We start from the raw sequence: 27,318 nt of genomic DNA, 5'->3' as shown, positions 1-27,318 counted from the left end.
CAAGGCAGAGGGCCTGGCAAGATAAGTGGATGGGACCCTACCGAGTAGTGGGTAAACTCGGAGATGTTAACTATCTGGTGGACTTGGGCAATCCCAAGGAGGCTCCGACAGTCTTTCACACCAACCGACTTAAAGCGTATGTCTCGCGACCTGATGTAGGAGCGTTGCTTCTAGCATCATCTGAGGAAGAAGAAGAGAGTGAAGCTCTTCCGGATCTCCTCAGAGGCTTACCTTTAGATGAAAAAATTGAAGGAGTGAATCTCTCCTCCAATCTGACACCCGAGCAACAAGAAGAGTGCAAATCTATGTTGAATCAGTTTGCCTGTCTGTTCTCGCTTTCACCAGGCTTGACCCCTTGGGGCCAGCACGACATACTCACTGGTGACTGTCTGCCAGTCAAAAGCAGGGGATACCGCATGTCAGAAAACGTACGAACCTACATCAACATCAAAGGTGAGGTCAGCAAGATGCTTGATCTCGGGGTAATAGAGCCCTCTACTAGTCCATGGTCTAGCCCAGTTGTGTTAGTACCAAAGGCCGGATCTAAAGAACTTAGATTCTGCTTGGATTATCGAGCTCTTAATGCAGTCACCAAGACTGATGCCCACCCTTTGCCAAGAACAGATGAGTTGGTGGATAATCTTGGCGCCGCCAAGTTCCTCAGCACATTTCACTTGACGTCAGGCTATTGGCAAATATCCCTGACAGACCATGCCAAGGAGAAAACTGCATTTTCTACCCCCGTTGGCTTATACCAGTTTAAGGTAATGCCTTTCGGACTGAAGAATGCACCTGCTACATTTCAACGGATGGTAAACCAGGTTCTGAATGGGATGGAGGACTTCTGCATGGCATACTTGGATGACATCGCAGTGTTCAGCAATTTCTGGGAAGAACATGTAACCCACCTGAGAGATGTTTTGCAGGCTCTTGGACGAGCCAATCTGACCATAAAGGCGAGTAAATGCCAAATTGGACAGAGTGAGGAAGTCTATCTTGGGCATGAGGTAGGCGGTGGAGAAATAAGGCCTTTGCTCAGTCAGATTGAAGCTGTGCAAAATTGGACGACACCGACTACTCAAACCCAGGTGAGAGCCTTCCTAGGTCTCACTGGGTATTACAGGAATTTCATAGAGAACTATGGGTCCATAGCTTCTCCACTGAATGTCATCTCCTCGCCCAAATTTCCTAAAAAGGTTAAATGGAACGAGGAGTGCAATCAGGCTTTTGAAAACCTGAAACAGGCTCTTTGCCAAGCCCCAGTACTCAGAGCTCCTGATTACCGCCAACACTTCATTGTGCAGACACACGCTTCCAATGTAGGGATAGGTGCCGTACTCAGTCAACTGGATGGGAAAGGTAGGGAGCACCCTGTTTGCTTCATCAGCCGCAAGCATAAGGATCCTAAAACAAAGTGGGCAACAATCGAAAGAGAGTGCTTTGCTATCGTGTGGGCTCTGAAGAAGTTTAGGCCGTACTTGTATGGTTCTACTTTTGTTATTCAGACTGACCACCAACCCTTGAGATGGTTAATGCAAATGAATGGGGAAAACCCAAAACTATTGAGATGGTCGATCTGCCTGCAAGGGTTTGATTTCACCATTGAGCACAGGTCAGGGTGTCACCACCAAAATGCTGATAGTCTCTCTAGGATGTATGTCATCGACTAGAGGTATGAGATTCATCCAGGAGTGGATTAAATCCTCCTGTCCCTTAGTCTGGGGGGGGGGCGAGTGTTAGGGAGAATTCTCTGTTTAGGCTGAATTTCCTAACCTAGTGAGTCCCCCAGCAGCTTTGCTGGATTTCTGGAGTTTGTTTTTTTCCATCCTGCCAAGAGTGAGACACTTTTCTCCGACTCTTGGACATGTATGTGTGTAATTCCTTTGGAATGTCAATGTGTTCGATGGGCTATGGGGTCTTTTACTCCATAGGGTCTCATAAGTTTTTCTATGTGTGTTACACCGCATCCTATGTGCCGTAACACGGGGGCGCCCTAGCGGGTCCCCCACCATAGACTCCATCCCCGGGGACTGACTGCTGTCTCCCCGGGCATGTAAAGTCACCATTGGCTTTACTAGACCTAAATTTACTAACAGAACTAGTACCAACCATCTTATTGTGGACGTACTAGTAGGGGTAATTCGATTACTCCTGGATCTGTTACTCGAGGGGGCACTGTCCCGTCCCCCCTCGTCGGGTTTTGGCTGGTGGCAGTGGAAACTACTTGTTATGTTCGACCCCGAACATAACCCTATGGGATTCGTCCCATTGTTGGAGATTGATACTTTTTCTCATTAATCTCTGACGTACCACCGATCTACTTATCTTAAATAAGTTTATCGAGTGGTATTTTCTGCCAGAACTTGGTTTGTAAAATGGCGTCTGTGTTCGTCTCTGTGACTCCTAAACCAAAGGTCGAGCCCTTTTTCCACTTTTGGCGGGCTCTGTACAGAGACCCTCCAAAGTGGTGCCATTCTGTCTGGGTTACCACAGGGGTGTGGCAGGGGGTTTAGGCACCCTGGACCGAGTTGCCTTGCCAACTCCGAACGCACTCTGGAGTGATTGGCCCAGGTGGTGAGCCTTCCCGCTCACCACTTAGCGTGTGTTGATTGACAGCTAGGCTGAATGAATGGGGGTCTTCTGCATAAAAGCAGGGCTTTTGGGACCGGATCTTCAGAAGTCGCCACAGGACCTAAGAATCCGACGAGGGTAACGCTGAGCGGACCTGCAACGACGACACCTCCGGTGGAGCCCTGCTGAGCCGACTCACCACTTCCCGACGACAGAGGAGATCTCCCTGCCGGAGAGTCTCTTCCCCTGACTGGTGGGAACAACCAGTCCCTTTTGCTTTTTATTCGCCTCAGGACGCAGTGGTCGAATTGCCCGTGCAGAGCACCTCAGCAACCGGATAGCCACTACCCCTGTACCGCGACCAAAAGGTGGTGCCTTGTGACGGAGCACTCCACGGCTGGTCTCTTCCCTGGTGGTGCACCGGACTTCACTTTCCCCCGCCGGAGCTGCCCTCCACAACAAGTTACCGTGTCCGCCTGGCTTCCCTTTCGTTCGGTTCGAGTGAGGTGTCTTAATCCTCTCCGTTCCGCTGGGTCGCCTCCAAGGTTTGCTCATTCTTTGTTCTGAACTGGTTCAATCTGCCGATAACAATTTGCTATAAAGACTAGAATGCATCTCCACTAGAGACTTTTCGGGACATCGCGCCTTGCCTCTCTCCGAGTGGGCCTGGCCCCTGAACTTTATGATCTATTGTGATTCTTGCCTTACTGCCTTGCATTTTATCCGCGTAAGATTAAACTCTGTTGATTTCATAACCTGCCTATCTTTTTCTCTCCCTTCCTAACTAATATTCGAGTGTCATCTAGGTTGAGGTATACACCTCTGTCTGAAAATAAGTGGTACCAGTAGAACCTAGAGTTGTCGATATTTTGCTAGGGGGATTGATCGTTTTCTACTTCGTAGAGTAATTGTGTTTGATTTGTTTGCCGTGATTTGCTTTAGTGTTTTCCATAGATGTTGTGTTATAAATAAATACCTTGATATCTTTACACTAAGCCTCGTTGCGTGTTTGCTTGTCTTGCTGTGAAGAATTGCCCTATTTTGTATACTCCACATACTGCTCAACTTTTCTTGAGAGAAGTCTGACTGCTCAGCTACAGCTACCAAGTGAATCTGTGTGGTACAGACTGCTACCAAGTGGTTTCACCGCCAACGCCTGTAGTCCTAAATCTTTTGCAGTGGTCCCAGAGGGAACTGCACAGGTTTCCGCCTAACACCCGGTGATGTGGTGACGGGTCACGCAACGCTCAGGCACCCCAAAACTGCAGTAAAACCGTGCACGCAACCCTGCAGCCTACGTGCGTGGATTCAACCTCCCGCAGTACGCGGTGGCACCCAGTAACACGAATAACGTGTACGCGTGGGACACGCAGGCTACTATGACATCGACAATGGGTGCGATACACAGGGCACCCGCAGTGGGAAAAAGAGCGTGTACGACTCACCGTCTGACTAGCGCGATGCAGAAAAACACACGTAGCCAATACCCCCGCCAAAAGAAGAGCTACGTCCTTGATAGCTGTGAAGTTGTGATGGCGTGCGAAACAACAGGAAGCAGCAACACACGTCGGTCTCCACGAAAGGCACGTACAGCGAACTGCTGGGCCCGCTCACCTTTAACTCGTGCTGAGGGAAACGCACGCGCGCGTCACATCACTTACGCGCATGGGCCCTTTCCTCGTATTACACGCGGAGGTGCAGTTTTCCACGTGCGCTTTCGCGCATGGGCCCTTTCCTCATATTACACGCGGACGTGCAGTTTTTCACGCGCGCTTACGCGCATGGGCCCTTTCCTCGTATTACACGCGGACGTGCAGTTTTTCACGCGTGCTGAAATGCCCATGCACGTCTGTACGCGTCACGTCTCAGGGCCGCTTGCGCTTGAGGGGCCTTCTGTCCAATGAAAATGCGAATGCGTGCAGACGCGCTTACGCGCTAAGGGCCTTTCCTCGAATTACACGCTGACGTGCAGATTTTTCACGTGCCAAATCACTCCGTATCAAGCTGGCCACGCGTAAGCACACGGAAGACCATGCTCCTGCCCAGAAGGCCGAACTACTGCCCCCCAGAGCCCCGAGCACGCTCCCACCTGCCATCTGCTGCTGCCTGACTGCCTGCTGCCCACGTGCCCTGCCATTTGCTGCCTGCACATCAGACAGGGGTGCTGTTGCTGTGACCACCCCTGCTGGAACCGAAGACTCCCGACTGGGATTCCATCGCTCCACAGCCCAGCCCCAGGACCCAGTTGCCCACCCACTCCTGCCTCTGGGGTTGTCATGTCGGGGCAAACACCATCTGAGACCACTGACAACCCACGGCCAGAGAGGCAGAGGGGCACCAGTTTCAGTGCCACCGAAGTTGGTGTCCTGATGGAGCAAGTCCTGGGGCAGTATGATGTCCTCTTCGGAAGTTCCCGCGCCGACAAGGAAGAACGGACTCGGATCTGGACTGACATCGTGACTGCCATCAACGCGGAGGGCGTGGCAGTCCGCGACTTACAATATGTCAAGAAGCGCTGGGAGGACTTCAGGTCCAGGACCCTGAACAAGGCCGGCGCCTCTTGAAGGCAGCAGATGCCAAGGGGCGCCGGGGCCACTTGTCGGAAGAACAGATGAGGGTCCTGGAACGCATATCCCCAGCGCTCCACGTCCAGGTCCTTGAGAGGCAGACCCGTCTGGAGTCGAGCGGTAAGTGTACATGCATCCTGATTGTGAGCAGTGCGTGTGGTGATTTTTCAGTAGTGTGCTGGTTGCACATCTGTTTGTATGGGGTCGAGTATGGGTGGGGGTGTACAGGGCCGTGGGCTAACACATGCGAGGGCTGGAATGTGTGAGACATGGATGGTGCTTGTGTGTGTAGGCTTGCTTGCCAAATGCAGTTGTGTGGGCACACATGTTTGGATGAATGTGTATGTAAGTAGACATGTCCGTGATATCACGCATGTATGTTGTTTTCGGCTGCATGTATCAGCACTGTGTACATGTGCATGTGTGTGTATTTGACAAGGGTGCAACAGTGATGCAACATGTATGCATGTGACAGCGGTATGTGGAAGCCTGATCGGCAGATGTGACATGGATGCCCATCTGAACACTGCAACACTTGGCAGAGGTGTACACATGCATGCAAGTGTGGTGGTGTGTGTACATGTGTGGTGCACTTCCTGTGTTGCATGTGATGTCTGGCTCACCTTTACCTGCTCATGCTGTTATATGTGTATGGATGGTGCTGGCAGTTGCGATATGGCTGTGGTATGGCTCATGTGTGCGAGTTGAAATGACATGTGTGTTGGGGATTGTGATGACATGTCTGAGGTTTGCCAATGCCACTCATGTACAACTGTATGTATGTGTCCATTGTACAGTGCCCTGATGCCTGTGTTTTATTTCTCCCTGTCTGCAGCGTCAACTGATGAAGAGGGCGGAGAAGGTGCTGTGGAGCAGAGCGGCGGGGATCCCACCGCCAGCCGGAGACGCAAGGCCCGGCTCCCCTCCCATGTTGTGATCTCGTCGGGGAGTGAGGAGTCCGGTGCCGCATCCCAGGCTGCAGCTGCCGGGGGGAGGTCCAAGAGGCGGAGGTTGGAGTTGGACTCCTCGGCAGCAGAAGGGGCAGCTGGGACCCCACAGGGCCCAACAGGGGAAGATGCCACGGAGTCATCCAGGTTGGTGGGGGGTTTGGTGGAGGAGGAGGCCATGCAAGCACCAGAGACGGGGTCTGGAGGTCGGGATCCCTCTGGTGCTAGTGGTGCAGTGCAGGACCAGGGACAGGAGGCAGCACAGGCCGCCGCGGAGGTGCCTGTGTGCAATCCTGTCCCTGATCCTGTCCCTGCATCATCTTGCACCAGCAGGGATGCCCACGTCCAGACCCGTTTTCAGGCAGGGGATGAGCTCACGTCAACTGGCCTTCCTCTGCCTGCGGACGTGGCTATCCGGGTCCGGGTTGAGCCTGTTCTGAGTGGTGTGGCGTTGCGTCAACGGGCCATGCGCGGTGACCTGCAGTCTTTTCATGAGGAGACTGCACGTCATCTCGAATGGCTCGTTGACCACGTCAGCCTGCTGGGACAGGTCACCCAGGCCGGATTCCTCCGTATGATGGGGCTTTCTACGACCCCCTCCTCAACTGGACCCCCTACACGCCAGTCGTCCTCCGTGCCATCTTCCCACCCATCAGTCACCTGGGTGCCCTGTGGAGCTGCCTCTGACGGTGCGGCCAGGCTGGTGGAGGAGGCATCCCTGCCACAGTCGGGAGTCGGACGTCCAGCAGGGGTGGCCACATCAACGACTGCACCCCAGCCGGCGGAGGATGTGCAGGCAGCAGGAGGCAGTGCACGGGCAGAGGCACAGCAGCAGCAGCAATGTGGTGGGAGCCATGAAGGCTCGGGGCCTTCAACATCGGAGGGGCAGGCATCGGCCGGAGGGCAGGAGGACCCAGGACAGAGAGTGTCTTCCGTGTGGCAGCGGTTGGGCCATGCCATAGATGCGGAGCGGCAGCTGGCGGAAGAGGCACGGCTCACAATGGTAGGGCGGGGAACTCCATGCGGAGGGCCCTGAGGCGGGCCGAGTGCCTCGAGGCAATACGCAGGGGTTTGGAGGTGGACACGTCGACGGCCCTGCGGACCCTCGGGGCCATGGAGGAGGACCGCCTCCGGGACATTGAGCAGGAGTTCGATGATGCCCTGGCCCGGGACATCCACAAGTGAGCCGTCGAACTAGCCCGCTGCCCTTGTACATAGTTATGTAGGTAGTGTTAGGTTTCCTTTTTGTTTGGATTTTATTTGGACCTTTCGGACATTGGCCACATTTTTGTATATAGTTTATTTTATTAGTTAGTGTAGTTAGATAGGTTTCCTTTCTTTTGTTGGGATAATGGACCCTTGCTTGTTCCCATGTACATAGTTCACTGTTGGATTGTATTTTTCTTTCACATTTTAACCATGGAGCAATGGCTTTCTTTTTTATTTCCCATTGGATATTGTTTTGTGGACAGTGACTTTGGACACCATTACTTTGGGATATGATTTTTGGTTTTGCTTTTTTTCACGGACATGCTTCTTTTGATTTTTGTACATTCACATTTTTGTTTCTTTATTTTTGATTCTATTTATGTTTGCTTTAATACATATTTTTTTATCATACTTCAATGTGTAGTATCATCTCATTGGTTTCATGCTTTTCATGATATGGGTTTTGAGATTCACTGACACCCATTGGGTGTATGTGAGGGAAATGTGTTTTTTCGGAACTTGCAATTGGTGTTCTGTGATGTAATTGCCAATTATGAGTGGGTGGATGCAATACTCGGGTGGGTGTTTTGCATTTGGAGGCTGACCATGGGGACCAGGGATCTAGATTGTGATGACATGTTGGCTGGGGAACATGAGTTGGACATGGGTGGGGGCCTACTGGCAGGTGCCCCACAGTGCTGGGGGGGTGGGGGTGGTGGGAGACATGGGTGGGGGCCTGGTGGAGGGTGCCCCTGCACTGCTGGGGGGTGGGGTGGTGGGAGACATGGGTGGGGGCCTGGTGGAGGGTGCCCCTGCACTGCTGGGGGGTGGGGATGGTGGGAGACATGGGTGGGGGCCTGGTGGAGGCTGCCCCTGGTGGCTGGGGGGTGGGGGTGCAGGGAGACATGGGTGGGGGCCTGGTGGAGGGTGAACCGCACTGCTGGGGGGTGGGGGTGGTGGGAGACATGGGTGGGGGCCTGGTGGAGGGTGACCCTGCACTGCTGGGGGGTGGGGGTGCTGGGAGACATGGGTGGGGGCCTGGTGGAGGGTGCCCCTGCACTGCTGGGGGGTGGGGGTGGTGGGAGACATGGGTGGGGGCCTGGTGGAGGGTGTCCCTGCACTGCTGGGGGGTGGGGGTGGTGGGAGACATGCTTGGGGGCCTGGTGGAGGCTGACCCGCACTGCTGGGGGGTGGGGGTGGTGGGAGACATGAGTTGGACATGGGTGGGGGCCTGGTGGCCGTCGCCCCACAGTGCGTGGGGGGTGGGGGTGGTGGGAAACATGAGTTGGACATGGGTGGGGGCATGCTGGCAGGTGCCCCACAGTGCTGGGGGTGGGGTGGTACGAGACATGAGTTGGACATGGGTGTGGGCCTGCTGGCAGGTGCCCCACAGTGCTGGGGGTGGGGGGGTGGGAGACATGGGTGGGGGCTGGTGGAGGGTACCCCTGCACTGCTGGGGTGTGGGGGTGGTGGGAGACATGAGTTGGACATGGGTGGGGGCCTGCTGGCAGGAACCCCACAGTGCTGGGGGGTGGGGGTGGTGGTGAACATGAGTTGGACATGGTGGGGGCCTGCTGGCTGGAGCCCCACAGTGCTGGGGGGTGGGGGTGGTGGTGAACATGAGTTGGACAAGGTGGGGGCCTTGTGGAGGGTGCCCCTGCACTGCTGGGGGGTGGGGGTGGTGGGAGACATGAGTTGGACATGGGTGGGGGCTTGCTGGCAGGTGCCCCACAGTGCTGGGGGTGGGGGTGGTGGGGAACATGAGTTGGACAGGGGTGGGGGCCTGCTGGCAGGTTCCCCACAGTGCTGGGGGGTGGGGGTGGTGGGAGACATGAGTTGGACATGGGTGGGGGCCTGCTGGCAGGTGCCCCACAGTGCTGGGGGTGGGGGTGGTGGGGAACATGAGTTGGACATGGGTGGGGGCCTGTTGGCAGGTGCCCCACAGTGCTAGGGGTGGGGGTGGTGGAGAACATGAGTTGGACATGGGTGGGGGCCTGCTGGCAGGTGCCCCACAGTGCTGGGGGATGGGGGTGGTGGGGAACATGAGTTGGACATGGGTGGGGGCCCGCTCGCAGGTGCCCCACAGTGCTGTGGGGTGGGGGTGCTGGGGAACATGAGTTGGACATGGGTGGGGGCCTGCTGGGGGGTGGGGGTGGTGGGAGAAATGGGTGGGGGCCTGGTGGAGGGTGCCCCTGCACTGCTGGGTGGTGGGGGTGGTGGGAGACATGGGTGGGGGCCTGGTGGAGGGTGCCCCTGCACTGCAGGGGGGTGGGGATGGTGGGAGACATGGGTGGGGGCCTGGTGGAGGCTGCCCTTGCACTGCTGGGGGGTGGGGGTGGTGGGAGACATGGGTGGGGGCCTGGTGGAGGGTGCCCCTGCACTGCTTGGGGGTGGGGGTGGTGGGAGACATGAGTTGGACATGGGTGGGGGCCTGCTGGCAGGTGCCCCATAGTGCTGGGGGTGGGGGTGGTGGGAGACATGAGTTGGACATGGGTGGGGGCCTGCTGGCAGGTGCCCCACAGTGCTGGGGGGTGGGGGTGGTGGGGAACATGAGTTGGACATGGGTGGGGGCCTGCTAGACTGTGCCCCACAGTGCTGGGGGGTGGGGGTGGTGGGGAACATGAGTTGGACATGGGTGGGGGCCTGCTGGCAGGTGCCCCACAGTGCTAGGGGGTGGGGGTGGTGGGGAACATGAGTTGGACATGGGTGGGGGCCTGCTGGCAGGTGCCCCACAGTGCTGGGGCGTGGGGGTGGTGGGGAACATGAGTCGGACATGGGTGGGGCCTGCTGGCAGGTGCCCCACAGTGCTGGGGAGTGGGGGTGGTGGGGAACATGAGTTGGACATGGGTGGGGGCCTGCTGGCAGGTGCCCCACAGTGCTGGGGGGTGGGGGTGCTGGGAGACATGGGTGGGGGCCTGGTGGAGGGTGCCCCTGCACTGCTGGGGGTGGTGGGAGACATGGGTGGGGGCCTGGTGGAGGGTGCCCCTGCACTGCTGGGGGTGGGGGTGGTGGGAGACATGGGTGGGGGCCTGGTGGAGGGTGAACTGCACTGCTGGGGGGTGGGGGTGGTGGGAGACATGAGTTGGACATGGGTGGGGGCCTGCTGGCAGGTGTCCCACAGTGCTGGGGGGTGGGGTGGTGAGGAACATGAGTTGGACATGGGTGGGGTCCTGCTGGCAGGTGCCCCACAGTGCTGGGGGGTGTGGGTGGTGGGAGACATGAGTTGGACATGGGTGGGAGCCTGCTGACAGGTGCCCCACAGTTCTGAGGGGTGGTGGGGTAGGAGACATGGGTGGGGGCCTGGTGGAGGGTGCCCCTGAACTGCTGGGGGGTGGGGGGGTGGGAGACATGGGTGGGGGCCTGGTGGAGGGTGCCCCTGCACTGCTGTGTGGTGGGGGTGGTGGGAGACATGAGTTGGACATGGGTGGTGGCCTGCTGGCAGGTGCCCCTGAGTGCTGGGTGGTGGGGATGGTGGGGAACATGAGTTGGACATGGGTGGGGGCCTGCTGGCAGGTGCCCCACAGTGCTGGGGGGTGGGGGTGGGGGGGAACATGAGTTGGACATGGGTGGGGGCCTGCTGGCAGGTGCCCCACAGTGCTGGGGGTGGGGGTGGGGGGGAACATGAGTTGGACATGGGTGGAGGCCTGCTGGCAGGTGCCCCACAGTGCTGGGGGGTGGGGGTGGTGGGAGACATGGGTGGGGGCCTGGTGGAAGGTGCCCCTGCACTGCTGAGGGGTGGGGGTGGTGGGAGACATGGGTGGGGGCCTGGTGGAGGCTGCCCCTGGTGGCTGGGGTGTGGGGGTGCTGGGAGACATGGGTGGGGGCCTGGTGGTGGGTGCCCTTGCACTGATGGGGGGTGGGGGTGGTGGGGAACATGAGTTGGACATGGGTGGGGGCCTGCTGGCAGGGGCCACACAGTGCTGGGGGGTGGGGGTGGTGGGGAACATGAGTTGGACATGGGTGGGGGCCTGCTGGCAGGTGCCCCACAGTGCTGGGGGGTGGGGGAATGGGAGACATGGGTGGGGGCCTGGTGGAGGGTGACCCGCACTGCTGGGGGGTGGGGTGGTGGGGAACATGAGTTGGACATGGGTGGGGGCCTGCTGGCAGGTGCCCCACAGTGCTGGGGGGTGGGGGTGGTGGGGAACATGAGTTGGACATGGGTGGGGGCCTGCTGGCAGGTGCCCCACAGTGCTGGGGGTAGGGGGTGGGGAACATGAGTTGGACATGGGTGGGGGCCTGCTGCCAGGTGCCGCACAGTGCTGGGGGGTGGGGGGGTGGGAGACATGTGTCGGGGCCTGGTGGAGGGTGCCCCTGCACTGCTGGGGGGTGGGGGGGTGGGAGACATGGGTGGGGGCCTGGTGGAGGGTGCCCCTGCACTGCTGGGGGGTGGGGGTGGTGGGAGACATGAGTTGGACATGGGCGGGGGCCTGCTGGCAGGTGCCCCACAGTGCTTAGGGGTGGGGTGGTGGGGAAAATGAGTTGGACATGGGTGGGGGCCTGCTGGCAGGTGCCCCACAGTGCCTTGGGGTGGGGGTGGTGGGGAACATGAGTTTGACATGGGTGGGGGCCTGCTGACAGGTGCCCACAGTGCTGGGGGGTGGGGGTGGTGGGAGACATGAGTTGGACATGGGTGGGGGCCTGCTGGCAGGTGCCCCACAGTGCTGGGGGGTGGGGGTGCTGGGGAACATGAGTTGGACATGGGTGGGGGCCTGCTGGCAGGTGCCCCACAGTGCTGGGGGTGGGGGTGGTAGGGAACATGAGTTGGACATGGGTGGGGGCCTGCTGGCAGGTGCCCCACAGTGCTGGGGTGTGGGGGGGTGGGAGACATGGGTGGAGGCCTGGTGGAGGGTGCCCCTGCACAGCTGGAGGGTGGGGGGGTGGGAGACATGGGTGGGGGCCTGGTGGAGGGTGCCCCTGGACTGCTGGGGGGTGGGGGTGGTGGGAGACATGAGTTGGACACGGGTGGGGGCCTGCTGGCAGGTGCCCCACAGTGCTGGGGGGTGGGGGTGGTGGGGAACATGAGTTGGACATGGGTGGGGGCCTGCTGGCAGGTGCCCCACAGTGCTGGGGGGTGGGGGTGGTGGGGGACATGAGTTGGACATGGGTGGGGGCCTGCTGGCAGGTGCCCCACAGTGCTGTGGGGTGGGGGTGGTGGGAGACATGAGTTGGACATGGGTGGGGGCCTGCTGGCAGGTGCCCCACAGTGCTGGGGGGTGGGGGTGGTGGGGAACATGAGTTGGACATGGGTGGGGGCCTGCTGGCATGTGCCCCACAGTGCTGGGGGGTGGGGGTGGTGGGGAACATGAGTTGGACATGGGCGGGGGCCTGCTGGCAGGTGCCCCACAGTGCTGGGGGGTGGGGGTGGTGGGAGACATGAGTTGGACATGGGTGGGGGCCTGCTGGCAGGTACCCCACAGTGCTGGGGGGTGGGGGGGTGGGAGACATGGATGGGGGCCTGGTGGAGGGTGACCCGCACTGCTGGGGGGTGGGGGTGGTGGGGAACATGAGTTGGACAAGGGTGGGGGCCTGCTGGCAGGTGCCCCACAGTGCTGGGGGGTGGGGGGTGGGGAACATGAGTTGGACATGGGTGGGGGCCTGCTGCCAGGTGCCCCACAGTGCTGGGGAGTGGGGGGATGGGAGACATGGGTGGGGGCCTGGTGGAGGGTGCCCCTGCACTGCTGGGGGGTGGGTGTGGTGGGAGACATGGGTGGGGGCCTGGTGGAGGGTGACCCGCACTGCTGGGGGGTGGGGGTGGTGGGAGACATGAGTTGGACATGGGTGGGGGCCTGCTGGCAGGTGCCCCACAGTGCTGGGGGTTGGGGGTGGTGGGAGACAAGAGTTGGACATGGGTGGGGGCCTGCTGGCAGGTGCCCCACAGTGCTGAGGGGTGGGGGGGGTGGGAGACATGAGTTGGACATGGGTGGGGGCCTGCTGGCAGGTGCCCCACAGTGCTGGGGTGTGGGGGGGGTGGGTGACATGAGTTGGACATGGGTGGGGGCCTGCTGGCAGGTGCCCCACAGTGCTGGGGGGTGGGGGTGGTGGGAGACATGAGTTGGACACGGGTGGGGGCCTGCTGGCAGGTGCCCCACAGTGCTGGGGGGTGGGGGTGGTGGGGAACATGAGTTGGACATGGGTGGGGGCCTGCTGGCAGGTGCCCCACAGTGCTGGGGGGTGGGGGTGGTGGGGGACATGAGTTGGACATGGGTGGGGGCCTGCTGGCAGGTGCCCCACAGTGCTGTGGGGTGGGGGTGGTGGGAGACATGAGTTGGACATGGGTGGGGGCCTGCTGGCAGGTGCCCCACAGTGCTGGGGGGTGGGGGTGGTGGGGAACATGAGTTGGACATGGGTGGGGGCCTGCTGGCATGTGCCCCACAGTGCTGGGGGGTGGGGGTGGTGGGGAACATGAGTTGGACATGGGCGGGGGCCTGCTGGCAGGTGCCCCACAGTGCTGGGGGGTGGGGGTGGTGGGAGACATGAGTTGGACATGGGTGGGGGCCTGCTGGCAGGTACCCCACAGTGCTGGGGGGTGGGGGGGTGGGAGACATGGATGGGGGCCTGGTGGAGGGTGACCCGCACTGCTGGGGGGTGGGGGTGGTGGGGAACATGAGTTGGACAAGGGTGGGGGCCTGCTGGCAGGTGCCCCACAGTGCTGGGGGGTGGGGGGTGGGGAACATGAGTTGGACATGGGTGGGGGCCTGCTGCCAGGTGCCCCACAGTGCTGGGGAGTGGGGGGATGGGAGACATGGGTGGGGGCCTGGTGGAGGGTGCCCCTGCACTGCTGGGGGGTGGGTGTGGTGGGAGACATGGGTGGGGGCCTGGTGGAGGGTGACCCGCACTGCTGGGGGGTGGGGGTGGTGGGAGACATGAGTTGGACATGGGTGGGGGCCTGCTGGCAGGTGCCCCACAGTGCTGGGGGTTGGGGGTGGTGGGAGACAAGAGTTGGACATGGGTGGGGGCCTGCTGGCAGGTGCCCCACAGTGCTGAGGGGTGGGGGGGGTGGGAGACATGAGTTGGACATGGGTGGGGGCCTGCTGGCAGGTGCCCCACAGTGCTGGGGTGTGGGGGGGGTGGGTGACATGAGTTGGACATGGGTGGGGGCCTGCTGGCAGGTGCCCCACAGTGCTGGGGGGTGGGGGTGGTGGGAGACATGAGTTGGACATGGGTGGGGGCCTGCTGGCAGGTGCCCCACAGTTCTGGGGTGTGGGGGGGGTGGGAGACATGAGTTGGACATGGGTGGGGGCCTGCTGGCAGGTGCCCCACAGTGCTGGGGGGTGGGGGTGGTGGGAGACATGAGTTGGACATGGGTGGGGGCCTGCTGGCAGGTGCCCCACAGTGCTGGGGTGTGGGGGGGGTGGGTGACATGAGTTGGACATGGGTGGGGGCCTGCTGGCAGGTGCCCCACAGTGCTGGGGGGTGGGGGTGGTGGGAGACATGAGTTGGACATGGGTGGGGGCCTGCTGGCAGGTGCCCCACAGTGCTGGGGTGTGGGGGGGGTGGGTGACATGAGTTGGACATGGGTGGGGGCCTGCTGGCAGGTGCCCCACAGTGCTGGGGGTGGGGGTGGTGGGAGACATGAGTTGGACATGGGTGGGGGCCTGCTGGCAGGTGCCCCACAGTTCTGGGGTGTGGGGGGGGTGGGAGACATGAGTTGGACATGGGTGGGGGCCTGCTGGCAGGTGCCCCACAGTGCTGGGGGGTGGGGGTGGTGGGAGACATGAGTTGGACATGGGTGGGGGCCTGCTGGCAGGTGCCCCACAGTGCTGGGGTGTGGGGGGGGTGGGTGACATGAGTTGGACATGGGTGGGGGCCTGCTGGCAGGTGCCCCACAGTGCTGGGGGGTGGGGGGGGGTGGGGGACATGAGTTGGACATGGGTGGGGGCCTGCTGGCAGGTGCCCCACAGTGCTGGGGGGTGGGGGTGGTGGGAGACATGAGTGGGGGCCTGGTGGAGGGTGACCCTGCACTGCTGGGGGGTGGGGGTGGTGGGTGACATGAGTGGGGGCCTGGTGGAGGGTGCCCCTGGTGGCTGGGGTGTGGGGGTGGTGGGAGACATGAGTTGGACATGGGTGGGGGCCTGCTGGCAGGTGCCCCACAGTGCTGGGGGGTGGGGGTGCAAGGGGACATGAGTTGGTGTTCATTAGTTCAAGGAGACATGTGCCTTTGCTGGGGGGCATGCCCATGGTGGGTGGGCTGCCTGCGGGACATGACCAGGGATGCAGGGTAGTCCCCTGTGGTGTGGGCTGCCTGCAGGGGCCGTGGAGGGTGTACAGGGTACACCTGGGAGGACCCACACTGTGAAATCACATGTGGAACTTCCCGCGCACCCCTGAAATACACGCGCCCAGGCTGTTCGCGTGTGGAACTTCCCGCGCACCCCTGAAATACACGCGCCTAGGCTATTCGCGTGTGGAACTTCCCGCGCACCCCTGCAATACACGCGCCCAGGCTGTTCGCGTGTGGAACTTCCCCCGCACCCCTGAAATACACGCGCCTAGGCTATTCGCGTGTGGAACTTCCCGCGCACCCCTGCAATACACGCGCCCAGGCTGTTCGCGTGTGGAACTTCCCCCGCACCCCTGAAATACACGCGCCCAGGCTGTTCGCGTGTGGAACTTCCCGCGCACCCCTGAAATACACGCGCCCAGTCTGTTCGCGTGTGGAACTTCCCGCGCACCCCTGAAATACACGCGCCTAGGCTATTCGCGTGTGGAACTTCCCCCGCACCCCTGAAATACACGCGCCCAGGCTGTTCGCGTGTGGAACTTCCCCCGCACCCCTGAAATACACGCGCCCAGGCTAATCGCGTGTGGAACTTCCCGCGCACCCCAGGAATACACGTAGCCCGCTCCCCCAGACCCGATCGCGTGTGAAACTTCACGCGAACCCCTGTGATGCACGTACCCTGCTGAAATCGCGTGTTAGACTTCCCGCGCACCCCGGTATACACGCACACGTATTTTTTGTCAGCGGGTCTCCGTGTTTGTGGGTACCCCTTTGCACGTCTTTGTTCCTGGAGGGCCACAGTATGGGACATTCATCATGGCAGTATATAGGTGCGATTAGTTGGCGCAGCTTTTGGCGCACATTTCTTACAGCCGCAGAGACGCTACCGCCTGCTTTCTTGTGGCGGTCGTGTTTGTGCCTGTGCGCTGGTTTGAGCGTGCGCTTTTTTCCCCTATTCTATTCCATGAATACGTGTTGTAGGCGAGCGTGTGGGCGTTCAGCGCACTTGTGCCCTGTACTTCCCCCGTGACGCCCACGTTTTGGCAAGTTGTTCCCCATTCCGAGTGTTACGCCCGTGTTCCGCCTACTTTTTTTGCGTGCGCCGCGCTATGTGCGATTTTCGCTGTGGCCTGTGCGATTTTCGCAGTGACCTGGCGCACGCTGTTAGATGGCCTGTGCGCCAACGTGCGCCGCGCACTTTTTATCGCACATCCGCTGGTTTTCTCGCGCACGGCCTTCCATGAATCGACGTGCGCTGCTTTTCGTGCGATTTTCGCAATTGCACTGCGATTTTCGCTATTCCACTGCGATTCGCACGTTTTTGCCCACTTGCGCCGCGCTAATTATTCCATGAATCGGCCTCATGGTTTCCAAAGTGGTACTCCTGTTTGGGTAGTATGTGTCCAATAAATTGTTTTTTTAAAATGTCTTGGGTGTTGGAATCATGTTTGGCTATTGTTTCTATATCTTCGTATGATTTTAGAACTCTTTTTCTAGATTTAGCTGGACCAAGACTTAGCCATACTATATTTGCAGATTTACCATACAATGCAGTACCAGTTAATCGTTCAGCTGCATCATAGGATCCACATTCTCTATGGGACAGCATTTTTATGCCCAAGCTGTATAATTTCTGAGACACTGTTTTATCTGATGACAGGTCATTCCAGAGGTCTTGGAGCTCTGTCTTTTCTGATTTGGTTAAGTATGCTGTGACATATCGTGCAACTGCAGTGGAATTGTCTGCAATGTACTGCACATCTATGTTTGCATTCCATAAGTGGGCAATGATTGCATTGTAATCATTGATACATTTTTCTTCTTTTTTTCTTTTTATGCAATATGTATTTTTAGGTGACTTCCCTTTAACACTATGGGCCTCATTACACGGATGGCGGAGAACCATGGCGCTATTAGCGCCATGGTTCATGCCGGTAAAATACCGGCACCGCCTTGGTGGAAAGGGGAATTACCGCCCCATTCCAAGGTTGGCGGGGCGGTAATTCCCCCTTCCACCATTGCCCTTCCCCATTCCCATTTTTGCCCCAGAGGGCTCAATGGGAATGGGGAAGGCGCTAATTACGGTACCACAAATTGCGGTACCGTAATTAGCTCCCTGGGTCCCTTTGTGGGTTGGTTTTTAACGGCTGCAAAAAGCAGGCGTTAAATCCCCCAACCCGCAAAGGGACCTTGTAGTAAGGCGGCAAGGATTTACCGGTACCGGTATTTTACTGGTACCGGTAAATCCTTACCGCCATCCGTGTAATGAGGCCCTATGTCTAACTGAAGACATGAGGTTGTTCACTTTACCTGTATTTGTAACTGGTCTAGGGAAACCAAATCGGCATTTGGTGTAGTATTTCCCTTTGTTTTTGTATTTGCAACAACAATATTTACCACATTTGTGTCTTTGGAATTGTAACATTTTTGCATGAAGATCACTATTTGTGGATTCTGATGGAATTTCACAAGTGACATATTTTTCAATAAACTGTAAAACAGTGGCATCACTGTCTTGACCAAATTTAGGAGCATCTTTAATCCATAAAAGCATGTGGACATGTGGTGCTCCTCTGGCTTGGTATTCTTTTCTCCAAAAGAAGTGTTGCACTTCTCCAAGGGGAGGAACAGTTTTATTACAAATAAAATGTAGCATAGCAATGAAGCGATGGTGAAAATATCTTGAAACATTAACAGGATCCTGAGAACAAAGTTCTCTAGGTGTTAGTATATCTATGTTTGTTTTGTTTTCGTTTGATATGCGTAGGAAAGCATGTAAATCTTCCCATGCATATTCTGCACAACTTAATGTAACAAAGTGGGTGGGCCAAGGCTTCTGATCATACAACGTACATCTCCATGACGTTGAAACCAGTACTCTTTAGTACCACACATATTTGCTAATAGATTTGTATGATTTGCTTGTAAAACATCTTTTTGTTGAACTTTTTGTAATAATTGTGTAGCTGTCATATTTTGAAAGTTTGATCCTGATTTTAATATGTGTGCAACTCCGTAACATAAAGTTGCTAGTTCACCTTCAAAGAGTAGGGGGAATATGTATTCCTCATTTTGTCAAAATCTGGGATCTTCAGAATACATTCGTAATGAGTGATATTCTGATGCTGATATTTGAATAGGTCTATCATCGTATCTTGCTCCTTTGCCAGTCGGAAGAGTAGAGGAAAAGCACGTGCTTCTATACTTTTTTCCCATATGCTGATTGGTGATCCTCTTGTTTGACGCATTTGGTACATTTCCAGTGCATCTTCTATGGTGTCATTAGAGTGCAATGGATGAATTGTATAATGGTCGAAAGTGTTTGATATTGTAGCAGGATCTAGGAGCTGAAATTGACCAGATTCTTGTGTCTCTTGAATTATTTCAGTTGCATCTTTCAAGTTTTCTTCAATATTAATTTCTTTGTAATATTCATTATTCTCGTTAAGATATTGCAGGGCTTCTCTAACTTTATGTAAATCTACCAGTTGTTGCCAAATTTTTTTGTCTTTTGTAGGTACTCCATTTACCAAGATAATTAAAGATTGTTGCATTGGACGTTGCACTCCTAGAGTGTGCACATTTTCTTTTAGATCTAATGGTAAATACACTACTTTTCCACGAATACCTTTCACTAATTCAGAGGGAGGTAATTTTGCAGTTTTTGGTCGAAGGCGTATTATTGCTTGAAATGGGTGCACTGTTTGAATTATGATGCTCTCATATGAATTAAGTTGATGAAGGGGTTTTGGTAGTGGATATAATTCCAAGTTATTTGTGATAGCACGTGAAGGAGTTTGGTTGTTGTCAAGTTTTGTAGTGCAGTAACTGCAAAGTATTATGGGGTCAGTTTTTTCGTATTTGTTTTCTGCTATAAGGTAGAGAGCTAATTCAAACCATTTAGATTCTTCATTGTCTTCTATTTTGTATGATAGGTCTACAGTTTTTGTGTTACTTTTATAAAAGGTTCTGCGGCAACATACACACACGTGGTTTGGTACTTCAGCTGAAGTACTTTCAAATGTTAGTATTTCTTTTTTGTATGTGTGTAGTGAAAGGTTGCCATGTGCAGAATTGTTACGAAGTTGGTTTACAGCTAATTCATCTTGTAAGTGGGTTTCACTTCCAAAATATTTTGTCTGGATATAGTCGATTTCTTTTAGTAGGTCTTTTGCTGTACCATGTAGAAGAATGTTATTTAAATTGGCTAGTGCTAAAGCAGGACTTTTAGCATAGTACAGTTTATAAACTAGATTTCTTATACTTGCATGATGTGTTGATATCCTTTTGATATCATGGAAGGTTGTTTTGCAAGTAGGTCCTGTAATGCAGGCCAATGAATGTCCTTGTAGTCCTGTGTACTTGCGTACTGGACAAGCATCCATATTTTGCAGTAGTTTAATTTTGATTTTGTCTTTGCTTTTCACATATTGATTGAGGAATTGGCGTAAAGACTTCAACATTTTTTTGGGAATGTTACACATTGACGTGCATGGCCATTTGTACACTAGATGTTCTGATTCAGTTGAATGGAGGGGTAAATCTACGTTTTCAGGGCATGTTTTTGTAAGGAGTACTTCTTGTTCCATTATGGTATTATTAACTTTGTCATAACCTCGACCACTGCTATGCATGGCAATTGTATTTGTTTGCTTTTGTTTGTACCCTTCTTCATTAAAGTATGGTTCTGTGCTTGTAGTGTGACTCCATTCACCTCCACAGATATTTAAGAAGTTATTTCTGTTGACATTTTGTTTTTTGAGAAGTCTTTTTTGTAATTTAGTTATTAGTTTTGTTAGTGGTTTTATTATGTTTAACACTAAAATAAATAACTTTTTTTTTAGAAGAATTGCACTGTCTATCAATGCTTCTAAGATTACTTTTCTGCGATAAGTTTGAAGTGTTGAACCTGGTTTCTCTCCTGTTTCATAAGATTTTGAAGGACTTTGTGATGGAACATTTTAGCTAAAATACTTTTCTTGGTATGCTTACTTTGTACTACATCAAGATTTATAGAAGAAGTTTTATTTGTAGTGATAGTTGATTTTCTGTTAATTGTTTTTTGGTTTGTTTTACTTTTTGATAGAGGAGGCAAAGTTTTTGTACTAGAAATTTCTTCTGTTTCACTACATGACTGAACTGTTGTGTTTCAACTTTTGTTTACAAATTCTGCTATAGAGGGATGTTTATGTTGGAGAGTTGTCTTTTCATTTGCTCTACTTCTGTGTTCCTTTCTATGGAGTTGCTTTTTGGTAGGCATTCTTTAGGGTCTGTTGAAAAAATACAGAAGGTATGGGTTGGGGTGTTCTGGAATGCACGTGTGTTGTGTGCATGAGTGTTTGAGTAAGATGATAAAGATGTATATAATGGTGTGTGATTGTGCTTTGGGAAGTGCAACTACTAGGGATGGGTATTCTTGAATTAATGTGTTACTAAACTGGGGTTCAGATGACAGAAAAAAGTAAGCAAGTGGTTTGGAGAAGTATAAATAGTATATCTAAAGCTATACAATTAAAACAGTTGTTTGTTCTCCAACATCTAAATACTAGCGGCTGAGTTGGGTAACTTGTGTGTCGAAAAATAGGAAGTTGTGGGCCATTTTGCCAGTAAATCACTGTTTAAGACGGGGGGATTTTTGGTCAGAATGGTGCAGAATCTCGATTTTTAGGCACAGAAATAGCATGAATTAACCTTACAGTGTGTTTGAGTAATAAATCAAATATTATGGTAACATTTTACTTTTTTTCTAAAATGAGCAGTTTGCTTCTTAGTTGTTCTTTGTACTTCAAATTCGGCTGCTTCTTTTCTGGAGAATGGTCTTCACTGCAATTGTAAAGGAAAGAAATTAGTAATTTGGTTTGTATATAGCACTGTTTTTAATTTAGACATAGATTTTTTAAATTGAAATGCTCAGCACCTTCCTCAAAACCATTAAAACTATCTTATGACTAACTGTAGGAAAGAAAATATCTTTACTATGGCTTGTGAAATTCATAATGTACCACTGTATACCACTATTCCTGTAACTAAGCTTTTCCACGTAACAGTGAGTCAATGTCATAGCCTGCTTTTCCACGTAATAGTGAGTCAATGTCATAGCCTGCTTGTCCTATATAAATGTAAGTAATTATATAAATTGAAAAAATTAAAACCAATTATGTGTTTGTACAAATATTATTGTTTGAGATTTGATCAAAGAGTGTGCATGTAATTTTGTTTGATTATATGTAGTCTATATATTTTATTTCAAAAATGTTAGTTTAACATTATTTGCGTGTGTGTGTGTGTGTATGAAGAAATTAAACGGTATAAAGGTTTGTAAGTCACAGTTCATTTTAGGACAATGAAAAAATTATCTTAGACTCATTTTACAGATTATACAAGGTAAAAGTCGGTTAGAAAATGTGATCATGTGCTGTATAGAAAATATGCATACCTGTAGTTTGTGTTCATGCATATGGATATGGACAAAGCTGCAAGTAGAAATCTTGGAGACTTGTATAGTATTTCTTGTAGATCGTGGTTGCCAATGGTATGAGACTTGTACTCCGAGAGATTCACCGTAAATTTGCAGTGCTGATCTATGATGATGCAGTTACATGTAGAGGTCTTGGATTTGATTGGTGGATGGTCATGTGATTTCTTAGCTACATCCAATGAGGGAATGGTACAGAGAGTGAAGTGGAAATGGTAGAAGAGCTGTCCATGTTACGATATGTTCGCGGACATGGCGGTAGTTCTAGGACACCGCGTATTACATCTGGGGAATTTGGGGTGGGGAGGCATGCAAATGAGATTGAATGTAGCAAGGGATTGGTCAGTAAAGTTTAGTGAGTGTGTTGTGCTAGGAGAGGTTTTCTCAGATATTCTTTTTGCTGAGAGAAGAACAGTGTTTCAAAAAACAGATTGTGTGGATTTTGGGAGACTCGTGGATGCATTGGTTGAAGGTGCATTCAGAAAGCTGTGGAGTATCTGTAGATCTTGGATTCCCACATGTGGAAGTGCACTGGCATGGAGTGCGTGGAATGAAGTGGTTGGACTTGCTACCTCTCTGTGCAACTTTGAAGATAGAGGAACATCCAGACATAATTGTAATTCATTGTGGAGGGAACAGTTTAGGACATGTGTCTGGAATTTCTTTGCAATTTGCAATGAAAGAAGGACTTCAAAAGATCATGGACATGTTTCCAAACTCCAAAGTAATTCTTTCACGGATTGCGCAGTGACAAATGTGATTTCGTTCTTTCTCATGTGGTCCACAAATGGAGAAAGCAAGGCGTAATGTCAATAAGACTGTTTGTGCCTTCCTAGGATATTTGGCATGTCCTCTTTTTCACAATGAAAATATTATGTTTCATAGTACATACATTTTTCGCAGAGATGGAGTCCATCTTACTTATGCTGGCAATCAGATTTTTCTGAGAAATGTACAAAATGCATTGCGACCTTTTTTAGAAATACAGCATCCATTTTGAAGTAGGTGTTAAGTATTTATAATGTTTGACATACAAACACCTCCCAAAGGCTCTTTTCAGAGCCACCACTTGCTCCCAGAGAAAAATGCAATGGTTACAATAGGGTAGCACCCGAATTTGTTTTATATTCGCGAACTGTCCGTGGACTTTTAAGATATACAAAGGGCCCTGCTTTATTTATCTTCACTTCTATTTTTTAACTGTGAAAGGCGGCTCTGAAAAGAGCCTTATTTTTTTTTTTGATTTTTGTTATTTTGTATTTTTTTGGGTTTTTTATACACGACACACTAGGAGAGGAGGGGAAAGGAGGGGAAAGGGGGGGACACCAACCACAGGGATAAGAAAGGGCAAGCTGAGAGAGGAAGATGAAGAGTGGTTTTATTTGGGTAGTGAGCAGGTCTTCTCATGCTCTGAGACGATAGTCTCAAAAGCACTCCGAAGTCGCTCCCCCCTGCAGAGTACTGTGTCACAGAACATACATACAACTGTGACCCTCGAAAGGTAAGGGTCATCAGAATTCTGTATGGCCTGTGAGGCAGCTTGAGGAAGACGCTGTCCCACAAAGGTGTTCCTTGTGGTGACAGGATCAGAAACGGAAGATGAAGTAGAGGTAATCAACCTACTACGCTCTTCGCAAGGTACAACCTGACGAATGGCCCCAGTGTGGAATGAGTTCAGGTGTCGCTTCATGGTCGTGGTCCAAAAGCTGTACGCACCATGCCTCCCGCGACTGAGTACCATTTTCCACTCATTGCAGGTGACACGGTTCGCACGAGCCTTAGGAACTTTCCCATGAAATGTAAACAACCGGCACACCCAAGAAACACGCCGAGGGTGGGTAGTAGGGATTTCCTCTACCTCATTCTCGTCATCCTCTTCTTCCTCCTCTGTATCCTCACTCCTGTTCCCCTCTTCAGGCCCTTGGAGAGATGGTGGTGGTGGAGGGGGTGAGGGTGGTGCTGAGGCAGATGTAGCACCAGGTGGCAATAGTGGAGCCATGGATGTCATCATCTTGGAGATGGAAATCTCAAAATCTGCAAAGTATGCAGCAAAATGCAGTGTGCTCTGTGGAATAGCCAGAAACACAATGAGAATGAGCTCTAGGGCGTAGTCTTTTTTAGGGGTGCTTGTACGCCATTCGCGGACATGCGCGCCGTCCGCAAGACAGATCGAACACCAAAAAAGGTTCAAAAAGTCACAAAAATTATGTGGAAACTTAGGATTAGTGTTAGGGAGAATTCTCTGTTTAGGCTGAATTTCCTAACCTAGTGAGTCCCCCAGCAGCTTTGCTGGATTTCTGAAGTTTGTTTTTTTTCCATCCTGCCAAGAGTGAGACTCTTTTCTCCCACTCTTGGACATGAATGTGGTTAATTCCTTTGAATTTCGAATGTGTTCTATGGGCTATGGGGTCTTTTACTCCATAGGGTCTCATATGTTTTGCTATGTGTGTTACACCGCACCCTCCATGCCGTAACACCGGGGCGTCCTAGAAGACCCCCACCATAGACTCCATACCCTGGGTCTGACTACTGTCTCCCAGGGCATGTAAAGTCACCATTGGCTTTACTAGACCTAAATTTACTAACAGAACTAGTACAAACCATCCTATTGTGGACGTACTGGTAGGGGTAATTCGATTACCCCTGGGTCTGTTATTCAAGGGGGCACTGTCCCATCACCCCTCGTCGAGTTTTGGCTGGTGGCAGTGGAAACTACTTGTTATGTTCGACCCCGAATATAACCCTATGGGATTCTTCCCATTGTTGGAGGTTAATGCTTTTTCTCGTTAGTCTCTAACATACCCCCGGTTTATTTGTCTTAAACAAATCTATCGGTTGGTATTTTCTGCCGGAACTCGGTTTTTAAAATGGCGTCTGTGTTCGTCTCTGTAACTCCTAAACCAAAGGTTGAGCCCTTTGTTCCACTTTTGGCGGGCTTCTGCACAGAAGCCCTCCAAAGTGGTGCCATTCTGTCTGGGTACCAGAGGGGGTGTGGGAGGGGGTTTAGGCACCCTGGACTGAGTTGCCTTGCCAACTCAATTCGCACTCTGGTGTGATTGGCCCAAGTGGTGAGCCACCCCGCTCACCACTTAGCGTGTTTTGATTGACAGCTAGGCTTATGAATGGGGGCTTTCTGCATAAAAGCAGGGCTTTTGGGACTGGATCTTCAGAAGTCGCCACAGGACCTAAGAATCCGACGAGGGTAAAGCTGAGCTGACCTGCAACGACGACACCTCCGGTGGAGACCTTCTGAACCATCTCACCACTTCCCGACGACAGCGGAGTTCTCCCCGCCGGAGAGTCTTCTTCCCCTGACTGGTGGGCACAACCAGTCCCCTTTGCTTTTTCTTCGCTTCCAAAGCGTAGTGGTCGAATTGCCCGTGCTGAGCACGCCGGCAACCGGATAGCCACTAGCCCATACTGCGACCAAAAGGTGGTGCCTTGTGACGGAGCACTCCGCGGCTGGTCTCTTCCCTAGTGGTGCAACGATCTTCAACTTTCCTTCGACAACGAGATCATCTCTTCTCTTGGCAAAGCCCCGACTTGCAACCACCACCAGGAACAACTGCCCCCGCCGGAGCTGTCTCTCCACATACAAGGTACCATGTCTGCCTGGCTTCCCTTTTTACGGGTAGTGTGAGGTGTCTTAATCCTCGCCTCTCCATTGGGTCGCCTCCAAGCTTTCCTAACTTTCTGTTCTGAACTGGTCCAATCTTTCGATAACAATTTGCGACAAAGACTCGAAGTGCATTTCCACTGTGATACTTTTTGGGACATATCGCCTTGCCTCTCTCCGAGTGGGCCTGGCCTCTGAACTTTACAATCTACAGTAGACCCTGCCTTACTTGCCTTGCATTTGTTCATAACAGTGTTGGTACCAAGTTGATTTCATACCCTGCCTTTTCTCTCCCATCCTAACGAATACTAGAGTGCCATCTAGGTTAAAGCATTCACCTCTGTCTGCAAATAAGTGGTGCCGTTGAACTTAGACTTGTCGAACTATTGTCAAGGGGATTGATTTACTTATAGTAATTGTAATTGAAGTTGTTTGCCGTATTAGTGCCAGAGTGTTTTTCATAGATGTGTTGTTATAAATAAATACCTATATATCTTTACACCCAAGCTCTGTTCCGTGTTTGCTTGTTCTACTGTGTAAATTGCCCTATTTTGTATACTCCACATATTGCCTAACTTTTCTTGAGAGAAGTCTGACTGCTCAGCCACAGCTACCAGGTGAATCTGTGTGGTACAGACAGCTACCAAGTGGGTTTACTGCCAACACCTGTAAGCCTAAATCTTTTGCAGTGGTCCCAGAGGCAACTGCACAGGTTTTCCACTTAACAATTAGTATGTGGGATTTGTGGAATGGTGAGTCTTTAATGAGAAATATTGTGGATTACATGGAGATGTACTTTTAAACTGTTCGGGGATACAAACAGTGTCCGCATTCAGAACACGCGATCAGCCTGGGCGCGGTCACATGATTGCTTCGTGAGCATGTTCGCTAAGGAAGCGGCTGTCCGCAGGACACCCAATGTACGGACATTGTTTTGTGCATGCATGTTGATGTTCTACGGACAGTGTTCGGGTCCTGAACTAATTAAAAGTGCGTCACACGTAAAACGAACAGTTACGGACAGCCGTTTGTTCTTAGCACAGTTTAACTTACTTGCGAACAATACGGACAGACATAGCGTCCCCAGCACACCTCCATTTTCATTTATTTACGAACAATTCAGGACACCAGGAGTGTTCTTATAACAGTTTCAACTTGCTAGCGAACACTAAGAACAGGCATAGTGTTCTTAAGGAGACCTCCATTTTCGTTTATTTACGAACATTTCAGGACAGTACTAGTGTTCTTAGAACATTTTCAACTTGCATGAGAACATTATGGACAGACATAGTGTCCTCAGGACACTTACATTTTCGTTTATTTACGAACATTTCCGAACAACCGCGCTGTCCGTGGACACCTAAATTGGTTTTAACACAAAGAACTGAAAGTAATTACAACACAATATAAAAAAGTAACTTTATTTGACATATATAAACAATTTATGACTGAGAAGGTGGGGCAGAAACGAAAACAAAAACAGGAGAATTAGGGATTACAACATAATTGGGATCAGGTGAAGAAGGGATGGAAATGTCATCAAAACGTTTTGGTCCATGGAGGTGGTTTGGGGTTAAATGAGTGGGATATGGTGAGGGGGGACAAGTACAGGTGGGACAATGGTATGTTGTTGGTAGTTTTAGGTGATCTTCCACAAAGTTCTTTAAATCATTAAAATTTGCCATAAGTTGGTCCATTTTTTTGATTAATGT

This window comes from Ambystoma mexicanum, chromosome 4q (genome assembly GCF_040938575.1).
Source record: "Ambystoma mexicanum isolate Mex_15411 chromosome 4q, UKY_AmexF1_1, whole genome shotgun sequence".
Lineage (NCBI taxonomy): Eukaryota > Metazoa > Chordata > Amphibia > Caudata > Ambystomatidae > Ambystoma > Ambystoma mexicanum.
This window is presented reverse-complemented; position numbering follows the sequence as displayed.